Raw genomic sequence first — 20618 nt, 5'->3', positions numbered from 1 at the left:
ACATAGAGACAAGAGGGGAAAGAGAAAAGGAGCAAAGGAGAGAGGGAGAGAGAGCAAGATAGGGGAGACTAAGAAAGAGCCCACAGGCTGGAAAAGATAGCTGTGGGCCCCGTCCAGGGAAGAGGCCCCTGCCCACCCCCCACGCACCCCCCCCCCCCCCAGCTGCAGTCTGGGAAACAGCTGGCCTGCTGCAGGCTGCTTCTCAAGGGTGGCCCCAGGGACGTGGAGAGCTTGCATTACTCCACTGCCCAGGAGGCAGGGCGTCTGCCTGCCCTGGCCAAGGGAAGTCCTCATTTACCACAGGCTGTTTGGGGAGATGATTCCAGTCCCCAAAGCAGGCGTAAAAAAATCCCCCTGACTCCTTAATGCTCCTCTTTAGACAGGCAGTCTGTGTGAGCTTTAAGAGTTTGGGAATTAGAAAGGCTGGAGCTGGAGCTCAGCTCTGTGTGACCTTGGGCAAGTGCCTTACACTCTCTGAGCCCCAGCCCTCTCCTGTCCTCTGGGAATGTTATCTCCTTCGTAGAGGAGCCGTGAGGGGTGCAGCCCGCTAAGCTCGGCTGGGCAGGTCGTCCACTCGCAGCCCCTGGAGCCATGTGTGTTACTGCTCCGATGAGCTCCCTTGCTTCAAGGAGGAATGAGGGCCAGGCGGAGGGGCAGAGGCCTGGGCTGAAGAGCCAGGACCCCTTTACCTGGAGAATTCAGGCAGAGCTGAAAGGTCAACATGCCTCCAGCCCGTGCGTCGAGGGAGTGGGAGATGTTCAAGTGGAGAACAAACTGGTTGGTGGCAAATTGCAGTCGGTGAGAGCCGGAGCCAGGCTGGGCCCTCACCCCTCCCTGACCCGGCGGGACTCCAAGGGCAGCAGGTGCCCACGAGGCCCAGGACGATGGGTCCGTTGGGCAGATTCCCCCCTTCTTTCTGCCCCCATAGAGGGAGGAACCTAGGGATGGGGTGGGGAACAGGGGGAGAGCAGACACGTTTCCCAGCGTTTAACGAGAAAGGCTGCCTCCCTTTCCAAAGCAAAGCTTTTTTCTCTTGGCACTTCTTCATTCAACAAATATTTAGGGAGTGTCTCCTGAGTGCTCCAACTCTAGTTCACAAGAATGTAAATTTCCCGAGGGCAAGTTTTTGCCTGTTTTAATATTCACAGCTGCAATTCCATCTCCCTAGTAAGTGCTAAATGGATATTGAATGAATGAATGAATGAATGAATGAATGAATGAATGAATGAATGATGGAGGATGAGTGCCGGGCATTGGGCTAGGCACTGGAGACATTGGTGAGCAAGCCCCCAGGAGACTGCGAGATCCCCCACCCCGGCCTCCTTCGTCATTCCCTCCCTGCGACCCCACCGGGGCCACACCAGTGGCAGGTGGGTGGGGCTGTGTTCTGGTTGGATCTCATGAACTAGTTGGCTGCAGACCCTGCCCTGCCCACCCACACCCCACCCCCAGAAGGTATGAGCAGACCAGGAATTTCCCAGGGTCTGGGGACGAGTCCATGTACTTCGACACTGGTCAGACTGCCCCAAAAAACATCTCATTCCCTCAGGAGTCGAGGCTGCTCCTTTGGGGAACCATGTTGGTCTGTTTGCCATACACAAAGGGATGAACTGGTTTTCATTTCTCTTTCAACACATAATATGTTTGATCAAATAAATGATAATGGCATCCCTGTGGCTTTCTCCCCTACAATAATAATAATAATAATAGAAGACAGCATTTTTTCGGTACTCACTATACACCAGGCACATGTAGTATTTCACTGAATTCCTTCAGCAATTGTAAGCAGTATATACAATTATTAGCCCCATTTTCCACATAGGGAAACTGCTCTCTCTTGTCACATGATTCCATTGTATCCTTGAGACAGTCAGTGAAGCAGTTGGGAAAAGGGGCTTGGAGAGATTAAGTAACTTGCCCAAGGTCACACAGATTCAGGCCCGAGCAGCCTCCAGAGCCCACTGTGTTCTCCTCACTCTGCCTCTCCTTGATTTCCTGGTGTCACCTGAGAGGTGCATATGGAGGAGTGGAAATTTTTCTCTGCGACCTGACTCTTGGAGCCCATGGTTCACCTGAAGCCAAGGGTAAGGTTTCGGTTTTTCACTCTGCCGGGAACCACCCTGGGTCACCATGCAGGTGAAGATCCTAATCTCCCCCAACAAAGAGCCGGCAGGCCAGAGTGCAGCTCCCAGATACCAGGAAGCATGTGGCTGAGATTCTTGGGGAATCAGCCCCTCGCCTTTGTGGACACCTGGCTTCCTCCCATCAGATGTTTGTCTGGGGCCTGAAAATGTCCACGGAGGCTGGGCTTGCCTCAAAAGGCCCAGGTTCCAAAGCCAGGGGCTGGGCCAGCCTGGCCTTCCACAAGGCAGAGAATGCAAGGCGTGGGCCCAGGGCCCTGAAGAACAAAGCTGGATTTCAGAGGTTAGCAGGAAGTAGAGACTGCAGGAATCAGGAGGCGCCAAGAGAGAAAAATGTCACTCTTTTCTCCCTTTTTTTCTTTGATTCCTACCTACCCAGTGTTTGAGGAGGAAGGTGTTTATATAATAAACCCCAGAGCAGTGGAGCCCACTCTGGAATAAGTCTACAGCTCAGGGAGACCAGCTAACCCAACATCGATAGAGTGCAGAACAGGCACCATGAGCAATGTTTGCCTGAGTTTCCTCAGTTATCTGCCCAATAACCCTATTGTACAAGACCCCCATCATCCCCAACATCACCATCATCATCACCATCATCACCACCATCACCGCCATCACCGCCATCATCGCCATCATCATCACCATCATCACTGCCATCATCGCCATCATCATCACCATCATCCCCAACATCATCACCATCATCACCACACCCATCCCCATCATCACCACCACCACCACCATCACCATCACCATCATCACTGCCATCATCACCATCATCATCCCCATCATCACCACCATCATCACCATCATCATCACCATCATCACCACACCCATCCCCATCATCACCACCACCACCATCACCATCACCATCATCACCATCATCATCACCATCATCACCACACCCATCCCCATCATCACCACCACCACCATCACCATCACCATCATCAGTGCCATCATCACCATCATCATCCCCAACATCACCATCATCATCACCATCATCACCACCATCACCATCATCACCATCATCATCACTATCATCACCATCATCACTGCCATCATCACCATCATCACCATCAGCACTGCCATCATCGCCATCATCACCATCATCATCCCCATCATCACCACCATCATCACCTCCCCCATCCCCATCCCCCCATCATCAGCATCACCACCGGCAGCATTGTGGTCTGCAGGTTACCAATCTGCAGATGAGGAAACAGACCCAGAGGACATGGTGCATCCCCTAAATAGATGGTTAAGAGTTTGGACCCAAAGACCCAAATCATCTTCTTAGCTCTGCCACTTTGGGGCTGTATAACTTTGGGCAAGTGAACCTAACCTTCTCAACCTCAGAGCCCTTACCTGTAAAATGCGGGTCACAGTTCCTGCTTTGTAGGGTCGTGGTGAAGGAAAAATGAGCTAATTAATGCCAAGGGTTGGCACAGGACCTGGCTCAAATCATAAAAGCAAAACAAATAGGGAAACATCCTGGCAGGAGGTGCAGTGGTTATGGGAATACCTTGGAGCATTTGGTTGGCAAGAGGCAGGTGTTGCCCAGCGTGAGAACGGGCACCAGAGGGCCAGCGTGGGGCAACTTGGGGGCAGGACTAAGGCACCACTCAAGGGCCCTTCAGCACGAACTTTTCGCCTGGAACAGGGCTGAGTGTTCAGAGCTGGAACTGCCAGTCAGTCCAGGCTGTGGGAAGTCAGTGAGCAGAATCCTGTTCCAAACTGGCTGAGAGAGGCCCCAGGAAGAGCAAGCCACTCGCTGCTTCTGACACAAAGGTTCTCGCAAAGCTGTCAAGAAGACCCCCACTGTCCATGGTAACATTTCCTTTTGGGCCCTTAATCCTGAACAGCAATCTTGTGATAGGCACCCAAGGTTGATTCTATCCCCAGGCAACCCTGAGCCTGTCTCCAGGGCTTCTGTAAGTAGTTGTGCAAGTTGTAGACTGCACAACTCCAGGTATCACCCACACAGACTACATTGTAAATGACGCCCCCTGGAGTTGCACAGTGTGCAGCCTGGACCGCCACATGGGGCAGCTCTGCCAGCCTCCTTCTTCCTGGTGAGGGTACAGAATCTGTCCTGGGGGGTCCCAGCACTGGTTGCAGCTCAAGGCAGAGAAGGGTTGAACAGCCAATCACAATGCAGAGAACAGCCAATCACAATGCAGAGAGCTGCCCAAACTTGTCCTTGAGACGGTGGTATCTGGGCATTGGGATGACTCTGAAGGCAGCAGTGAGAGGTAAGGGTTTATTGGTTGTCCTTAGCATGGATTACCAGGAGGCAAGACAACAAAGTGGTCATGATAGCAGGCTCAAGTCAGACAGACATGGGTTCAAATTCCCTTTGCCACTCTCACCGTGTGACTTTGGGTAAATTACTTGATGTCTCTGTGCCTTAGTTCCCCCACCTAAAAATAAAGGTCATATAGTACTATGACTGGGTATATACTCCTTTGCCCTGTCTTACAGCGTTGTCCTGAGAAGGAAATGGGACGAGTGGGTAAAGCCCTTACTACAGTGTCCTCGTGTATTAAACGCCCGCTACATGATAAAGGTCAAAGCACGCGCCAGCCGGGGAGGTGGAACTCAGAGTTGCCCGCTGATGGGCAGCTCACTGAAACCCCGCCAGGGTGAGGGAGGATTTGGGGCCCAACCTGAAGTCTTTGGCCCAGATCCAGATCAAGCCAGTACTTGATTGGGCTGGCCCTGGTCAACATAATCTTTTCTTCATCAAGTGCTACTAAGGTTTCTGAGATTGTGCAGGGAAGTCTGTGCAGCCAAATACCAGGAAGGAGAAGGCCTCCGTGCTCGCAACACATTTCTTCAGCCCAGCGGTTGGCAAACTCTGACCTGCAGGCCAGATCCTGCCCCCACCTGTTTCTGTACAACCCGTGGGCTAAAAATGGTTTATATATGTCTGGGGGAAAAAAGGGAAAAATTAATTTTCATGACACGTGAAAATTATCTGAAATGCAAATTTTAGTACTCAGAAATAAAGCATAATCAAAACACAGTCAAGCTCGTTCATTTGCACATCATCTATGGGCCGCAGGGTTAAGTATCTGCGACAGAGGCCATTTGGCCGGCGAAACCTCAAATATGAACTATCTGGCCCTTTACTGAAAAAGATTGCTGACCTCTGCTCTGACACAGTGGGTCCTAAACTCTGATGCACATTGGAATTCCCTGGGGAATTTTGAAAAACCTTGATTATCCTGTCAAACAGCAGAGCAGTGAAATCAGCATGCCTGGAGGTAGAGGCCCAGCGTCAGTATTTTTGAAAGATCCAGAAGTGATTCTCTTGAGCAGCTGAGTTTGGGAATATCCAACCCAGTCCTTCTAGGGTCCCTTGGTGAGCTCTGCCTTCCCACAGCTCAGGCAACTTTCCCATCCCCACAGCCCCCACCATCAGGGCTACAGGCTGACATCCCAAAGGCCTTATTTCGTTTGACCCACACAGTAATTTTTAAATCTGGAAATTTCACTTTGAAATCTGGGTGTCCAGGTTCTCTTGAAAAGCTGCAAGATCTGGCCGACCTGAGCCCACATTTCCAAGTGATGATCACCAGCTGCATCTGACTTGGCTTCACTTTTTTTTTAATATTGTCTGCTTGGCCCAGGAAGGCATTTGGATTGGAGACCTCTGCTTTAAGGTCATGGAACTCTAGGTGCCTGCATCTCAAGTTTTTATGGGCACACAGGTCTGTTGGAAAGCTTGTTAAAATGCAGATTCTGGTTCAGGAGTTCTGGGATGGGGTTTGAGAATTTACCTTTCTAACAAGTTCCCAGGTGAAGCTGTTGCCACTGGGCCAGGGACCAGACTTCGAGAACCTCTGCTCTAGGTTAAGCACCAAATGTTTACCCCATGGGCCATCACCTAGACAGGAGTGTTTGGAGGTCCCTCCAGAGGACAGAGACCCTGACACCCAGCAGGTGCTGAGGGGACTGGGCCTTGCTTGGCTTCTTCAGTCAACTGTCTCTTTGACCAGACCTGAGCAGGGTCCACAAGTCCAAACTCACAATTTAAAGACATCATTGGAGCCCAGAGATGGCAGAGCTTTCTGTCCCTTCAATGCAAATCTCTTCCCCATTCCAAGGAGTTCTGATCTGGGCAGTTTACAGAAAAGGGCCCCTCAAAGGGGTCTCACATTCAACTCCAACAGACATGAGCCCAGCTGTGGGGTCTTGGGTGGGCCTAGGCCCTTGGCTGCCGGCCTGAAGCCACAGGGAGGGTCGGTCACACCCCACAGAGAACTGAGGCGGCCTCAGTCCCGGGGACCCAGGCAGGGCCCTCTCGCGAGTCAGGCTGGGCCCAGCGCCATCTGCCACCACTGCCTTGAGCGAGAATGGCCTTGAATCTGAGAAGCGAGCAGTGGGATCTGGAGGGGCGAGTTTAAGGAGATCAGAGGTGGTGACCTCTTACTTCTCTTCCCTAGACTCAAGAGCAGGAACCCCGCGCCTCCCTGAGCTTCTTCGTTGGCTCAGGAGGCGAAGCCCCTTTAATTGTGGGAAGCCAGAGACCCCAGCCTGTGGAGTGGGGGTGCAGGCAGGGCTGATGTCCATTGCCCATCCCAGGCAGGACCTTCAAGCCCCACATGACGGGGCAGCCTATGGGCCTGGCCCTTGGGCTCAGGCAGGCATATCCGGACGCTTGGGCAGCCCCTGCCCTCCCTGGCTCTCCACTCAAGCTGGGTGATCTTGGACAAGTCGTGTGGCCTCCTGACGCCTCGGTTTCCTCCTTATCTGTGCTGGGCAGGCAGCAATTCCCTGTGGATTGACTCGGGGATTAAAGGAGATGATGCACCTAAAGCGCCACAACAGTTCCTGGCACGTGCTAGGCACTCAATCAACGGCCATAGCTATTATGAGCATAGTAATGATACTATGCTGATTATATTATGTCATCATAGAAACTGCCCCTGCCGCAGCCTCACTCCAAATACCTCACAGCCTGGCAGGCAGGACAGTTTGCTTATGCTCAGTAAGCACCTATTGGGCAGCAACCATATTCATTCCAGTTATTGGGCACCTACTGTGTGCCAGGCATCATTTATGCCAGCACTGTTCAATATAAATTTATTGCAAGCCACAAATCTGAAGCCACATGTGCAACTTTAAATTTTCTAGCAGCCAGGGAAGTGAAACAGGCGAAATAATTTTAGTAATATATTTTAACTATTTAACCCCCTATAGTCAGAAATATTATCACTTCAACATGGAATCAATATTAAAAAGTTAGGGAAGCAGATGTGGCTCAAGCAGTTGGGCACTCACCTACCACATGGAAGATACCAGGTTCAGTTCCCCATACTTCCTAAAGAAGACAAGACAGTGAGCTGATGCGACAGGCTGGCGCAGCGAGCTGACACAACAAGATCACACAATAAGATAACGCAACAAAGAGACACAATGAGGAAGCACAATGAGAAACACAGCAAGCAGGGAGCAGAAGTGGCTTGAGCCATTGGGCACCTCCCTTCCACATGGGAGGTCCCAGATTCTGTTCCTGGTGCCTCCTAAGAAAAAGAAAGTGAGCACACAACGAACGGACAGAGAGCAGACAGTGAGCACAAACAACAATGGGGGGCGAGAAATAAAATAAATCTTTTTTTTAAAAAGTTACTAATGCAATATTGCACATGCTTTTTTTTGTACTAACACTTCAAAATCCAGAGTGCATGTTCACTCACTGCATATCTCAATTCGACTAGCAGCATTTCAAGCACAGGTTAGCTGCTGCCGATGGACAGCTGCTACCGCTTTGGGCAGCAGAGCTCTTGGCACTCGTGTAAAACTGGGAACAAGGTTGACCCTGTCTGCAGGGACTTTTATAACTCTAGTGAAGGGGGAAATCAATTAAAACAAAAAACTCTAGTGGAGAGAGACAGACAGTGAACAAATGAGTAGAGTCAATGGTCTCAGATAGTGTAATATTCTGTGAGGAAATAAAAAGGAACAGAGAGCAGCTGTTCTTGGTGATTGAGCCCAGGAAGGGCCTTTGAGAGGTGACGTCTGAGATGAGGTTTGACTGGAAGCAGCCAGCGCTCCCAGGTTCTGTGCCCTGACTGTGCAGCAGACCCTCCAGGGAAACGTAAAACATGATAAGTGCCAGCCCCTGCCCCGACCTGCTGGTGTGAGGCCCCGGTGTGCGTGGGTGTTTTAAGAATGCACGAAGCATGAGGTATGGGAGCCCTTTATGATGTTATGCTTGTTTGTTTTTTGGGTTTGCTTTTTTTAAAAATTTCTTTTATTTGTTTATTTCTTCCCTCCCTCCTCTTTGTTTGCACTCAGTGTCTGCTCCCTGTGTCTGTTCACTGAGTGCTCATCTTCTTTTTAGGAGGTTTAGGGAACCAAACCTGGGACTCCCATGTGGGAGGGAGCCACCTCCACTCTCTGCTTGTTGTGTCTCTCATTGTGTTTCCTTGTCATATTTCTTCGTTGCATCATCTTGTTGCAGGTTCGCCATGCCACCCCATCGTGTCAGCTTGCTGTCTTGCTTGTCTTCTTTAGGAGGCACCAGGAACTGAACCCCAGACCTCCCATGTGGTGGGGGGTGCCCAACTGCTTGAGCCACATCCACTTCCCCATAAAAGTTGGTTTTTAAGTTCCCAACTTTTACTATACACTTGCGTATGTCTGTTCATGAATGAATGATATACTTCAATAAAAATTTTTTAATGAAAAAATATATATTAATGGGGAGATGAAAGAACCATCAAGTGATTCTGCTGTGCATCCAGGAGAGCTGGGAACCAGCAATATAGGGGAACAGGGTTCCAGTTAGAGGAAACAGCAAGTGCAAAGGACCTGGCATGACCTTGGCATATAGGAGGGAAATGCGGGTGGCAGGCATGATGGGGAAGGAAGTAAGGAGGGGGTAGGAGGTAGACTGGGGGACGATGGGCCCTCTAAGGGTCCGGACCACATGGACTCTTGAGACCACTTTAGGGATTTGGGTTTTATTTTATTATGAGGGGAAGCCCCTGCCAGCCTCGTGGCAGGGAAAACTGCAACGTCTTTTTGCCAAAAGCTCTTGGACAGTCACCCTTCATCTCTGCCTGAGTGAAAAGATCAAGGAGGTTTAAGAAGCTGTGCCCTGCCTTTAGGCTGGCGAGGAGGAAGGCCTTCCAAGGCAGGTGGCTAAAATCGGGTGTGTTTTTCCATGGGTGATGATGGAATCCTTTGGTTGGGGAAGCAAAGAACAGATTCGCCCTGAGTCAGAGTCGTCCCCACTTGGTTTCTGGGTCCTAAGGCCGGGAAGGAGCCCTCCAGCATTTCCCTGCCACCCCCAACCCCTCGCTCGGTCTTGTGCCTGCTGGTTTCTTTCTTCCTCACAGTTCAAAACGAGGCGGGAGAGGGGAGGCCAGGTGCTTTCCTCCTTCCCCGGCCTCCCTCACCCCCTACCCACCGAGCACAGGTGATGGTCAGTGTATTCACTCAAAAGCACCTTCCAAATGGACAGGTTTCCCTGCCAGATGCTGTCCTCACAGCCACCAGGGCATGCCCGCTGACTGCTAACCCTGCCTACCAGCCCCGAAGTCCAGGTATATTTATTGAGCACCTACAAAGCTCCAGGGAATCCATCCAGTGACCTCACCAGCTGGGAGGATATTTCACAGAGGAGCCTGAAGACCACAACACAAGGCAAATGGGAGCAAGTAAAATAGGAGAGATTGGCCCGCGGGAAGCACTGTGGGGCAACGGACAAGGGAAGAATGGTGAGGATTGGGAAGCTTCTCGGAGGAGGTGGCATTAGAGCTGAGCCAGAAAGACGTGAAGAATTTGGTGGGTGAAAGACATGCCAGGAGGAAGAAACGGCATGTGTAAAAGCATGGGGGTGAGTGCCCAGGGATTTCATGGGATCAGCGAGTAGTCTTACTAGACATAAGGATGAGAAGCAAAAGAGAAGGTTCTAGAAAGAAAATATATCAAATTCCTGATGCACTGGGTAGGAATGAGATGTTCAGTGAAGCAAAAGTTAAGTGGGAAGTGATGGCTCCAGTGACTGATGGGACTATATAGTCTAGAAATATGCTAATGAGGAAGGAAGGGTTCCCCTACTTTCCAAATTCATTTTAGTTATGTAGTTGTCTATTCATATGTAAAATCATATACAAAAGAATATTTATTTGTCTTTTCATATTTTATGAAACAATTTTATTTCAACTCTCCTTGTGGAGCATTGCTATCAATGTCTTCTTTCAATAGGACCAATTTTTGAATTGCCTAAAATTGTTTTTCCGATGATGTTATCTTCCCTCTACATTGGTAGATATGTGTACTGTATCACCAGTTCATACTTATATCACTGTATTATTCAATCCAGACCCAGCTACACATTATGTTAGGAGCATTATTTATGTGATTGTTCTAATTTGCCCTTTCAGTGTATTCATGAAATAGAGAAGATTTTTTTTTTATTTTATTTATTTCTCTCCCCTTCCCCCACCTCCCTGCCTCCCCCCCACCCCCCGCCCCAGTTGTCTGTTCTCTGTGTCCATTTGCTACGTGTTCTTTTTGTCAGCTTCCGTTGTTGTCAGCTGCACGGGAATCTGTGTCTCTTTTTGTTGCATTATCTTGCTGCATCAACTCTCTGTGTGGGCGGCGCCATTACTGGGCAGGCTACACTTTCTTTCGCGCTGGGCAGCTCTCCCTACAGGGTGCACTCCGTGCGCGTGGGGCTCCCCTACGCAGGGGGCACCCCTGCGTGGCACAGCACTCCTTACACGCATCAGCACTGCGCATGGGCCAGCTCCACACGGGTCAAGGAGGCCCGGGGTTTGAACTGCGGACCTCTCATGTGGTAGACGGATACCCTATCCACTGGGCCAAGTCCACTTCCCAAATAGAGAAGATTTTAAATAAATAAAATCATATTTTCAGATGGGGTATCAAAAAAAGAGGGAGAGAGGGGAAGCAGATTTGTCTCACCTAATAGAGCATCTGCCTATTATATAGGAGGTCCAGGGTTCAAATCCAGGGCCTCCTGACCCGTGTGGAGCTGGCCCACCCATAGTGCTAATGCACGCAAGGGGTGTCCCCCACTTAGGGGAGCCCCACGCACAAGGAGTGCGCCCCGAAGGAGAGCCGCCCAGTGAGAACAAAGTGCAGTCTGCCCAGGGTGGCACCGCACACACGAGAGCTGACGCAGCAAGAGGATGCAACAAAAAGAGACGCAGATTCCCAGTGCCGCTGATAAGAATACAAGTGGACACAGAAGAACACACAGTGAACGGACACAGAGAGCTGACAACCAGCAGGGGTAGGGGGAAGGGGAGAAAAATAAAATAAAATAAAAAAGAGGGAGAGAGAGAAGGTGCTCACGTGGGTTGATCCCTCGCTGAGTGGCATGTGCTAGATGCTTCATGCTTCCAATTTCACCTTCACACCAACCCAGCGAAGCAGGTACCAGTCTCTCCTCATTTTACAGGTGGGGAATCCAGGGCACAGAGAGGCTAAGTGCTAGGATGTGTCAGAGCTGGGATTCGACAGTACTTACCCACTGCCCCATCCTGAAGGAAAGTGAGCGGATGAAAGAGGACACATAAGGCTGACGCCAGATTGTAAGGTGTCTTGAGAGCCAGCTAAGGGCTTGGCCTTTGCTCTGAAGACTCCTGGAGCTGTTGAAAGTCTCTGACCAGAGTGTGACGCGGTGGCAGCTGAGCCTCTGGGAAATGCAGTTGGAAAACCTAATCACTCATTTATCTGAGCTGGGAAACACCCCTTGCCGTTCCTGTCCTTTCTAAGGCAGCCCTGCGGATAAGTCTAAACTTGGCAGCCACCTGCATTTTCATCTTTCTTTCCCCAAATAATAATAATAGGCGACAGTGACTTGGCATTGTGCCCACTACTTTACATGCATTGTCCCAGTTTAATCCTCATAAAAACAAAACTTACAAACAAGCAAAAACCCACGGAGGGAGATATAGTTGCTCCCCAGCCAGGGCCACCCAGCTAGGAAGAGATGGGCCAAGACTCCTTCCGAGTCTGCCTGACTAAGCGCATGTCTTTAACAATAATGAAATAATTCCTGTTTCCTAGTGGGAAACTGAGAGAGAGGCCATAGAACTGGACCAACTACAGGAGAGCCTCAAAATATTCCCCGGTTGGCTTTCCTTTCCCGACTCCATCCAGAAACTCCTCCTCTGACACCGGGGGAATAACCTCCTCCTCCCCCACCTCCACCGTCTCCACCCCGGCATCTTCCTAGGCTCGGCAGATACAACACTCGCTTCCTGGGAGGGAGGCAGCACATGAAACGAACCACATTCTTCTCCACCGACCGCCAACACACACCACCCAGCCTGGGCAAGCGGCCACTTGCATGGCTGGGCAAGGGCAGGGCCGCAGGCTTGAGAGCTCACCATTGGCACCACCAAGTCATTTGTCCTTTGGGGTACGATGACACAGGCCCTGGCACGGGGCCTGGTGGGCGAGGTGTTTTCCCATGTAATTGCGATTGTACAGGATAAAGCCAAGTACTCGGGCAATAAGGAAAGCAAACACGGTTTTAAGACTCTGTCAACAAGGGTTTGGAAGTGAGGAGCCGTCCAGGAAATACAGGTTCTGGTCCAGCCACCTCCTCTGAAATCCATCTTTGGCTCACCCTGTCCCAAGAGGAAAGGTGAGGGAGTACCTCCTCCAGAAGTTGTAGAAAGAATTGTCAGGCTACTGAAGGCCCCAGATATCTTTTCCTAGTTAATTGAACATCTCCCAAAAAAAAACGCACTTTTGGTTTCTTTTTTAATTAAAAAGAAAAAACAAAACTATAAAAGTAACAGAAAATTTTGGACAACAGGTACAACTATTAAGACACACATTGACGTATGCATCGGATCTTTTTTTTTTTAATTCACACACCATGCAATTCATGCACAATGTACAATCAGTGGCTGCCAGGATAATCACAGAGCTGCGCATTCATCCCCACAATTTTAGAACGTTTTCTTTGCTCCAAAAAGAAAAACCCCTTATCCTTTGAATCCCCCCTATTATATCCAGTTAGCATTGGTGAGGTACCTTTGTTACAATTGATGAAAAAATATTAAAATATTACTGTTAACAATATTTCATATGTGTCGAATCTTAACATCCCTAGCAAGCTCCCCATTCTGACAAATAGTAGAAACTTAATCACAGTCAATCTCCTTTAGCCCTTTCGCTAGAGTTGTTTAAGGTTTTTTATTTTTTTAATCTTCTATAATTTCCACTACCCCAACAACCATTTTCCTTAAGAATGACTTTTTCCTACATTGTTGTAAATCTTGCCTTTTTCAAATAACATTCTATCATAAGCTTTTTTCTATATTGCTACGAAAAATCATTTTCTCTTTTATTTTTTATTATCCAAGCAATATATATTCCTTGCAGGACAGTTGCAAAATATAGTTCAACCAAAAACAACATTTTTTTAAAAACCCAAGGCCCTGCTACCCAGAGACAATCACGATGAACATTCCGGTTAATGTCCTCCAAATGTTTTGCCCTATGTCTCTAGATAGATACAAACTCATGGGATTTTTCTTTAAACAGAAATAATCAACCATCCTTCTTAACAGCTCCGCAGTAGTCCACTCTCTGCATGTATCATCACTTGTCGCGCTCTTCAGCTCTAGTACATTTGGGTTTTCTGGCCATGAGCATCTGTGTTTGTGCAGAGAAGCCAGGCGGCCAGAGTTTAATGGCCAGAGTGTGGTCTCCTTTCAAACCCACCTGTGTTCCTTGGCTGCCGGGTAAACAAGGAAATGACAGAGCGCTCTGGCCTCATGACAAGACAGCCGGAGGCTTAGTGTGTTGGCCAAAGGCCAGATGTATGTTTGTTTCTCCTTCAAAAGGCCATTAGAAAAGAAAAAATAAACTAGAGTGTTTTTCAGTAGCTGTGGCCAGATCCGGGTCTTGGCGTTGGGGGTCCTGCAGCTGGTGGCTGGTGCGTGTCAGGCCCCTCCGGGGTGGAGGTGGGCTCTGAGGCCCTGGAGTAGACAAACCTGCAGAAGGCGTTTTTAAGACCCCGGCCTGACCACACATGGCGGCTGGGGCTCAGGGCCCAGCGTCCCGGTGTCTTTGAGCACAGGAGGCAAGGCGTTTAGGAGACAGGGTGAGCTGAGGCGACAAGGGAGGCTTTTTGCTGAACCTGTCTCCCCGGGTAGTGCCGCATGTGGCGGTGGTTTTCAGATGGTGCACAGACAAATGCCTTTCATCTCGTTGGTAATTACTGATGTTGAGATGTATTATTAGAAAATGTATGTAATTAGTAACATCAAACCTGTGATTCTATGGACATTATTGCTTGGGATAAAGCTAAAGTGGGTATTTAAGTGAAAATAAGAATGAGACAAACTAAAGAAGGATATTAAATAAATAAGACTATAATTGGTACCCAGAAGCAACCCGAATCACCACGGCAGTACCCACGTCGGTCCTTGTACATCAGGCAGTTAGTGCCCAGACAAGAGGCCTCTGTCTTCAGAGCCAGCTTCTTGGAGCTTCTTCAGCCTTCCAGTGTGAGCTGGACCCAGCAGGTCAGAAGATGCTAGAAACAAGCCATCCACACAGACTCACCTTCTCAGTCCCTAAAACCTGGAAGCTGGTCCGGTCGCCTTTGAACACGAAAGTCCTGTCCTGCCACATTTTGATAAATGCCTCAGAAGCCTGGATGACAGTTTCACCACCATAGTTTGAACATTTAATTTTGAAGTGATTCTTTTTTTATCCCACCACCACCACCACTGATGGCTTCCTCATCTGTCTGCTCGTTGTCTGCTCATCTTCTTTAGGAGCCACTGGGAACCGAACCCAGGATGTCCCATGTAGGAGGCAAGTACCCAACCACTTGAACCACTTCTGCTCCCTCCTGGTTGTGCCATCTGCTGGTTGCAGTGTCTGCTGGTTGTGTTGTCTGCTCGTTGCAGTGTCTGCTCATCTTCTTTAGGAGGAACCAGGAACTGAACCCAGAACCTCCCATGCAGGAGGTTGGCACCCAACCACTTGAGTCACTTCTGCTTCCTAATGGTTGCATCGTCTCCTGGTTTCAGTGTCTGCTTATTGCAGCAGTTGCGGCATCTGCTGGTTGTGGCATTTGTGGTATCAGCTCACTGCAGCAGTTGCGACATCTGCAGTGTCTGCTCACTGCAGCATCTGCTCATCTTTTTTCTGAGCCACTGGGAACCAAATCCAGAACCTCCCATGTGGGAGGTGGGCACCCAATTGCTTGAGCCACATCTGCTCCCCTTGAAGCGAGATTTTTAAGTTGATCTCTGTATTTGAGATTTTGTTTCGACTTTGGATTATCGTATTGGCCTCTGAAAGGGCTGACTTCGTCTCCCAACTTTGTCAACAATCCTCCCTACAGATATGCGGGTCTTTAAAGAGACAGCTCTTGTTTTTAGACTCAGTGCTCTTGGCTGGAGCTGGTAAAAGTGCCAGTAAGGAAGCAGGTGATGAACGGTCATGGGGCAGGGTCTAGATCTGTGGCACCCTCAGGGTGTCCCAAAGTTTGAAGAAAGTGCAGCCGGAGTCATGTGGTCATCTTCTCCTCTTTATAATTTTAATTTTATAATTTTTCACTGTTAAAATCATGAGCTCCCAGTATGGTTAACTTCCTTACGCGTTATAATTGTGGGTGTAATTACAAGAGAAAACGTCCTTCTTTTTTAGAGAGACACATAACACAATGTCAAGGATTTGCTTTAAAAGGGAGAGAAGGAAAGAAGGGAGAGATGGAGGAAGGAAGGAAAATAGAAAAGCGACAGATGAAGCAAAGGTAAGCAGATTGCTACATCTGGGGACTGGCTATCTGGGGAGTTAGTCTATTACCCTCCCTAGTTTGGTAGATGTTTGAAAACGTTTACAATAAAATGTTTCCAATTTTTGAAAAAAGATGAACAGAAATTGAGAATCAAAGTGCTAGGTCCAATCTGGCACCTCTGATGGGAAAATGTATGAAGGCTTGTACCCTACTTTTAAGTTCATTTTGAAAAGGTGGAATTGCACTACTTTTAAAATTCACCACCCCTGCCCCCTCTGACCAAGTGAGGGGCCACAGCACACCACCCCGGGCCCAAGCCTTGGGGTCCCCAACACTTACACCTGGAGGCCATACCTCGTGCCAAATCACCCTACACGAATACCAACCACATGTCACCACCGCAGAGTTGAATGGCATTGGACTGGTTGGCATAATGTCATTTTTTTTTTTTTTAAAGATTTATTTTTATTTATTTAATTCCCCTCCCCTCCCCCGGTTGTCTGTTCTCGGTGTCTGTTTGCTGCGTCTTGTTTCTTTGTCCGCTTCTGTTGTCATCAGCGGCACGGGAAGTGTGGGCGGCGCCATTCCTGGGCAGGCTGCACTTTCTTTCGCGCTGGGCGGCTCTCCTTACGGGGTGCACTCCTTGCGCACCCCTGCGTGGCAGGGCACTCCTTGCGCGCATCAGCACTGCGCGTGGACCAGCTCCACACGGGTCAAGGAGGCCCAGGGTTTGAACCGCGGACCTCCCATGTGGTAGACGGACGCCCTAACCACTGGGCCAAAGTCCGTTTCCCATATACATCTTAAACACTACAGTTCTCTTTCTGTACTTGGAAATCAATCTGAATAAAAGCTAATAAGAGCTTTTAGTGCTGACTGTGAACTGGGCATTGTTCTAAGAACCTGAGGAGATAGGTGGGATATTGTCCCCATTGTTGACATGAAGAAACAGAGACACCATGCCGCTGGCCCAAGGTTATACAGCACATTTGGACTCAAACCCCAGGGTCTTGGCTCCAGTTCCCCAGCTCTGAGCCACACCCCTAGGAAAGCTTGTAGGGCATAAGTAGGTCTTTTCCGCAAATTCCATCTTTATTGGATTTTTCCATATTGGGGGAAATTCACCCCCACAGACCCACCAAGGGGTAGAAGACTTTCTTCTTTGGAAAATATGGCCCAGCACAGCCAAACATTGGTGACTGTGGCTCCAGGCAGATCCTGGAGCCCCCGAAGGCTGCGGTGAGCCCTGAGCAAGATACTAAACAGGCACCCCGTATGGGGACGCGGTCCTGGGGCCCCTGACCTCTCCCTGCAGTCTCTGCTGGGGCCCAACTTGCACAGCCATCCTTGGGCTCCCGATGGTTAGGGAGAGGACCAGGCGTGAGGCCGCGGCGGCTCCTGCCCTCTTCACCGCCAGGAGCGTCAGTCCAGTGTGCAGTGTTGACAATTCAGCAGTTTCCTCTAAGGCAGAGAGCGTAAGGGCCTTTAGAGTAAGTAGCTGGAAGGCCTGGGCTGGAACCAACTCGCACTTCCCCCAAATGTCCCTCTCCTTCAGGTGCTGCTTTAAGCTTGGTGCCTGAGGGGCAGGGGCTTTTCCGTGCAGAGCTGGCAGGTTGGGAGCATCCTGTGCCCGCCGTGCTCAGGACAGTCGAGTGTCCAGACCGGGGTTCAGGTCGCCAACCTGGGCTTAGATTCCGGAGTTGGAGCTGCTGAGGGCAGGGAGATCCTCAGCTGTGGTCCACTCTGCAGCCCCAGACAAGGTGTTCCCAGGGCCTTCTGCCAAGTGAGACCCCGCAGGCTCTGAACACGTGCCTGGCACCCCTCATCACTCACCTTTCATCCCAGAACCAGCCAGAACGCCCAGCAGGGCTGCTTCTGGTGGGCAGTGTGCAGACTGGCAAGCGGGCAGCGTCTCCCAGCCAGCCTGGTGGTCAGGGTGAGGGTGGCAGCAGGTCTCTGCCCGTTCGCTGCCCTGCCCCACCCCCACGCTGGCTTCCTTCTCGAAGGTCTCCGTGGCCGTGCTCAGTGCCAGCCACGTTGCCCTAATGGACCCCCTTCCTTTCCCAATATCCCAGATCGCAAAGTTCATTTTTCATAGGCCCCATCAGGAAAGATGGTTTTGTTTTGCCTGGGGACAAAGGGAAAGTGCTGGCACCTGTGACATCCTCAGTCTGTCCTGGGTTTTAAAGAAGGAAGGTACCGGGGGGAGAGGACCCTCAGCTCGACAGCCTTTTGCAGGGAACCCACGCCGCTTCTCTGCCAAAATGCACCCGGCGGCACACCGGCGGAAGCACGTCTGCGTGCCGGGCCTGCGTTCTGGCTCGCCCGCGCTTCCTTGGCAGGCTGGCACTGGCCGTGCAAGGGGGTAGATGGACTTGACACCAGCCTGAGGCGTGGGTGAAGGAAAGGGCTTTGTGGGGAAACCCACAGGGGCGAAATCAGCCCTACAGAGGAGCTTTTGAGTTCTCAGGCTCCCCATTGCCCCCAAAGAGGTGTGCCAGGCCAGGGCGTTTGCTGGATGGGGTGAGGGTCCCACTGCGGTGGAGGCCACCCGTTTATTCCCACGGGCCTTTCCTTCACAGGGGACAAGTAGAGGAGGTGGCCTCATCGGGGTGAGCAGCCTCGGGCTGCCTGGGGCTCAGGGGCTGCTGTCTGTAGCTGTCCCAGTCGTCTGGGAAAGCCAGGTGCTGGGGACCTGGGGCTGTAACCTCGGGTGTCATGGGATTTGCAGCTCCCCCCAACCACCACCACCAGGGAAGGAGTCAGACCCACGAGAAGCAGAGCTTGGGGCCCCCTTCTCCAGTGGCCATTTCTCCATGCCAGTCCCAACACGCAGGGTCATTGTGAGCAATCCCATAATAGTAACCACAGCTGCAGTGCCTCAGTCCTGACTGCCGACGGACACGGTGCAATGTGCTTCCCATGCTTAGCTCGCTGAATCCTGACAACAACCTAGAAGGCAGCAATACTATTATCCCCATTTGACAGATGAGAGAGAGGCCTTTGAAAAAAGAAACCCTGGATTGAGCCCCTTCCTTGAGGACACAGCAGAGCTGGGTTCCACACTCTGTACCCTCTGCCCCCGGTCAGGATGTGAGTCATGCCTGGGTCCTGTGCTGTGGTTGGAAATCCCCCCTTGCCCTCTGAGGGTCCTCCCTGCGCCCTGGAATGAGAGGGCCGCCCCGCCCCAAAGCGAAAGTGTAGGTCAACTGCACGATAGCCCCTCCCCAGACACCACCCCAGCATGTGGGGCAGTGACCCCCAAGGTCATCGCCACTGCGTGCAGGAGTGTGGCCACCGCCTGGACACCAGCATGGGGCAGAGGCAATCAGAGTCCTCGAGAGAGAGGGAGAGGGACATCCGTGACAGGGCCGCCAAGAACCTGGAGGAGACATGGGCTTGGCAGCCACAGATTCTTAGCATTTCGGGGCTGGAGTGAGCTTTAAAGCTTTTTGAAACCAGTTCTTGGCAACCTTTTCCACGCCAGGGCAAGCAGAAAGTGAGCATGTCTGTATCCTGCGCCCTTGTGAAGGGAGGTGGCTTCTGGCTGATGGCACTGGGCTGGGAGGAGGGGGTGCTCCAGCTGCCCCACCCGGCCCAGGCTCCCGAAGGCTAAGGGCACTAACATGTCAGCTCGCCTGCAGCTCGCCTGTCGGGACTGCCCTAGTCCAGCCGCTCTCTGCGGCTTAATCCCACAAGCAGCCTGGCAGTCAGCTGCTCCTCCACCTTCTGTTTCCAGTCTGAGGGTGTTTCAGTTTGAAGTCATCATCCTTACTATGTCCTTCAATGAGATACACACAAGAAGGAGAACTGTCGGGTCCCGGGTGGTCTCATTTTAAATGCAAGGACTGCCAAACTGCTCTCCAAATGGCTGCACCAACTTAGCCCCATCAGCATGTAAAGAGGCTCTTTTCCCCAAATCTCAGCCAATACTTGCTATTACAAAGCGTTTGAATCTTTGTGAGTCTATGGCTGCCAGACAGAGCTTTTAACCTAAGTCTGATCAGTACAAATTTTTAAACGCAGTTGCTCTTTTTAATAATATTTTATTCTTTTTTTCTCTTATCAGTATATAAGCGCCACAAAAGCAGGGATTTATTTCTTGTTTTGTTCACAGACGAATACCAAAAATGCCTAGTGAGTGCTGGGCACACAGTAAGTCCTTTAAATAAAGATTTGCTGGCTGAATAAGTGAATAGGTTCAAAATCCAAAAGGAATAGCTCATTTTATAAAGGTTCCTTCCCCGCCTGTCCCCTGCCTGCCCAGTGTTCCTTCTTGAAGGCAATCCATGTACCACTCTCTCATGCCCCTCCCCTGAAATAGTCTCTGCACACACAAGCCAAGATCCCTCTGCTTCTCTTTTCCTTTGTTTACACAAATGGATGCAGGCTTTAGCTACTGTTCTGCCTTTACTTGTCTCTCACCTGACAATACACCTTGGCACTCACTGCCCATCTCTGATCAGCTCTGAGACCTTTGCAGCCACCCTGCCTCAAAGGCTGTGGAGGAAGCCACTTTTCTCAGTATCTCCCTTCGTCACGCCGAGTGTGTCTCTAGGGGAGAACCCCTAGGTGTCCGTGAATTGTGGCCTTGGGTGAACAAGATGCATAAGTGCATTCAGAGTAGGTAGCCAGCCCTATTGCTACACCTCAGATTTCCACGACACCGACCAGAGCAGGTGCAAGAGGTCAGGTGTAACATCCAAGAGAGTTGGTGAGAGGTG

The 20618-nt window shown here is 50.5% G+C and overlaps 1 protein-coding gene across 2 annotated transcripts in view; it reads left to right on the top strand.

Annotated features, from left to right (window-relative positions):
• Positions 1–20618, top strand: part of SCNN1B (sodium channel epithelial 1 subunit beta) — a 67219-nt gene that overhangs the window by 9355 nt on the left and 37246 nt on the right. Inside the window, exon 1 of one of the 2 annotated variants that reach the window (XM_071211248.1) lies at positions 15848–15909. The exons of the other annotated variant lie outside the window; for it this stretch is intronic. The gene's annotated coding sequence lies outside the window, so the exon portion shown is untranslated. Of the gene's footprint in view, positions 1–15847; positions 15910–20618 lie in introns of those variants that run through there. 2 annotated transcript variants of the gene reach the window in all.

Source organism: Dasypus novemcinctus, chromosome 23 (genome assembly GCF_030445035.2).
Source record: "Dasypus novemcinctus isolate mDasNov1 chromosome 23, mDasNov1.1.hap2, whole genome shotgun sequence".
In the NCBI taxonomy this organism is placed as follows: domain Eukaryota; kingdom Metazoa; phylum Chordata; class Mammalia; order Cingulata; family Dasypodidae; genus Dasypus; species Dasypus novemcinctus.
This window is presented reverse-complemented; position numbering and strand designations above follow the sequence as displayed.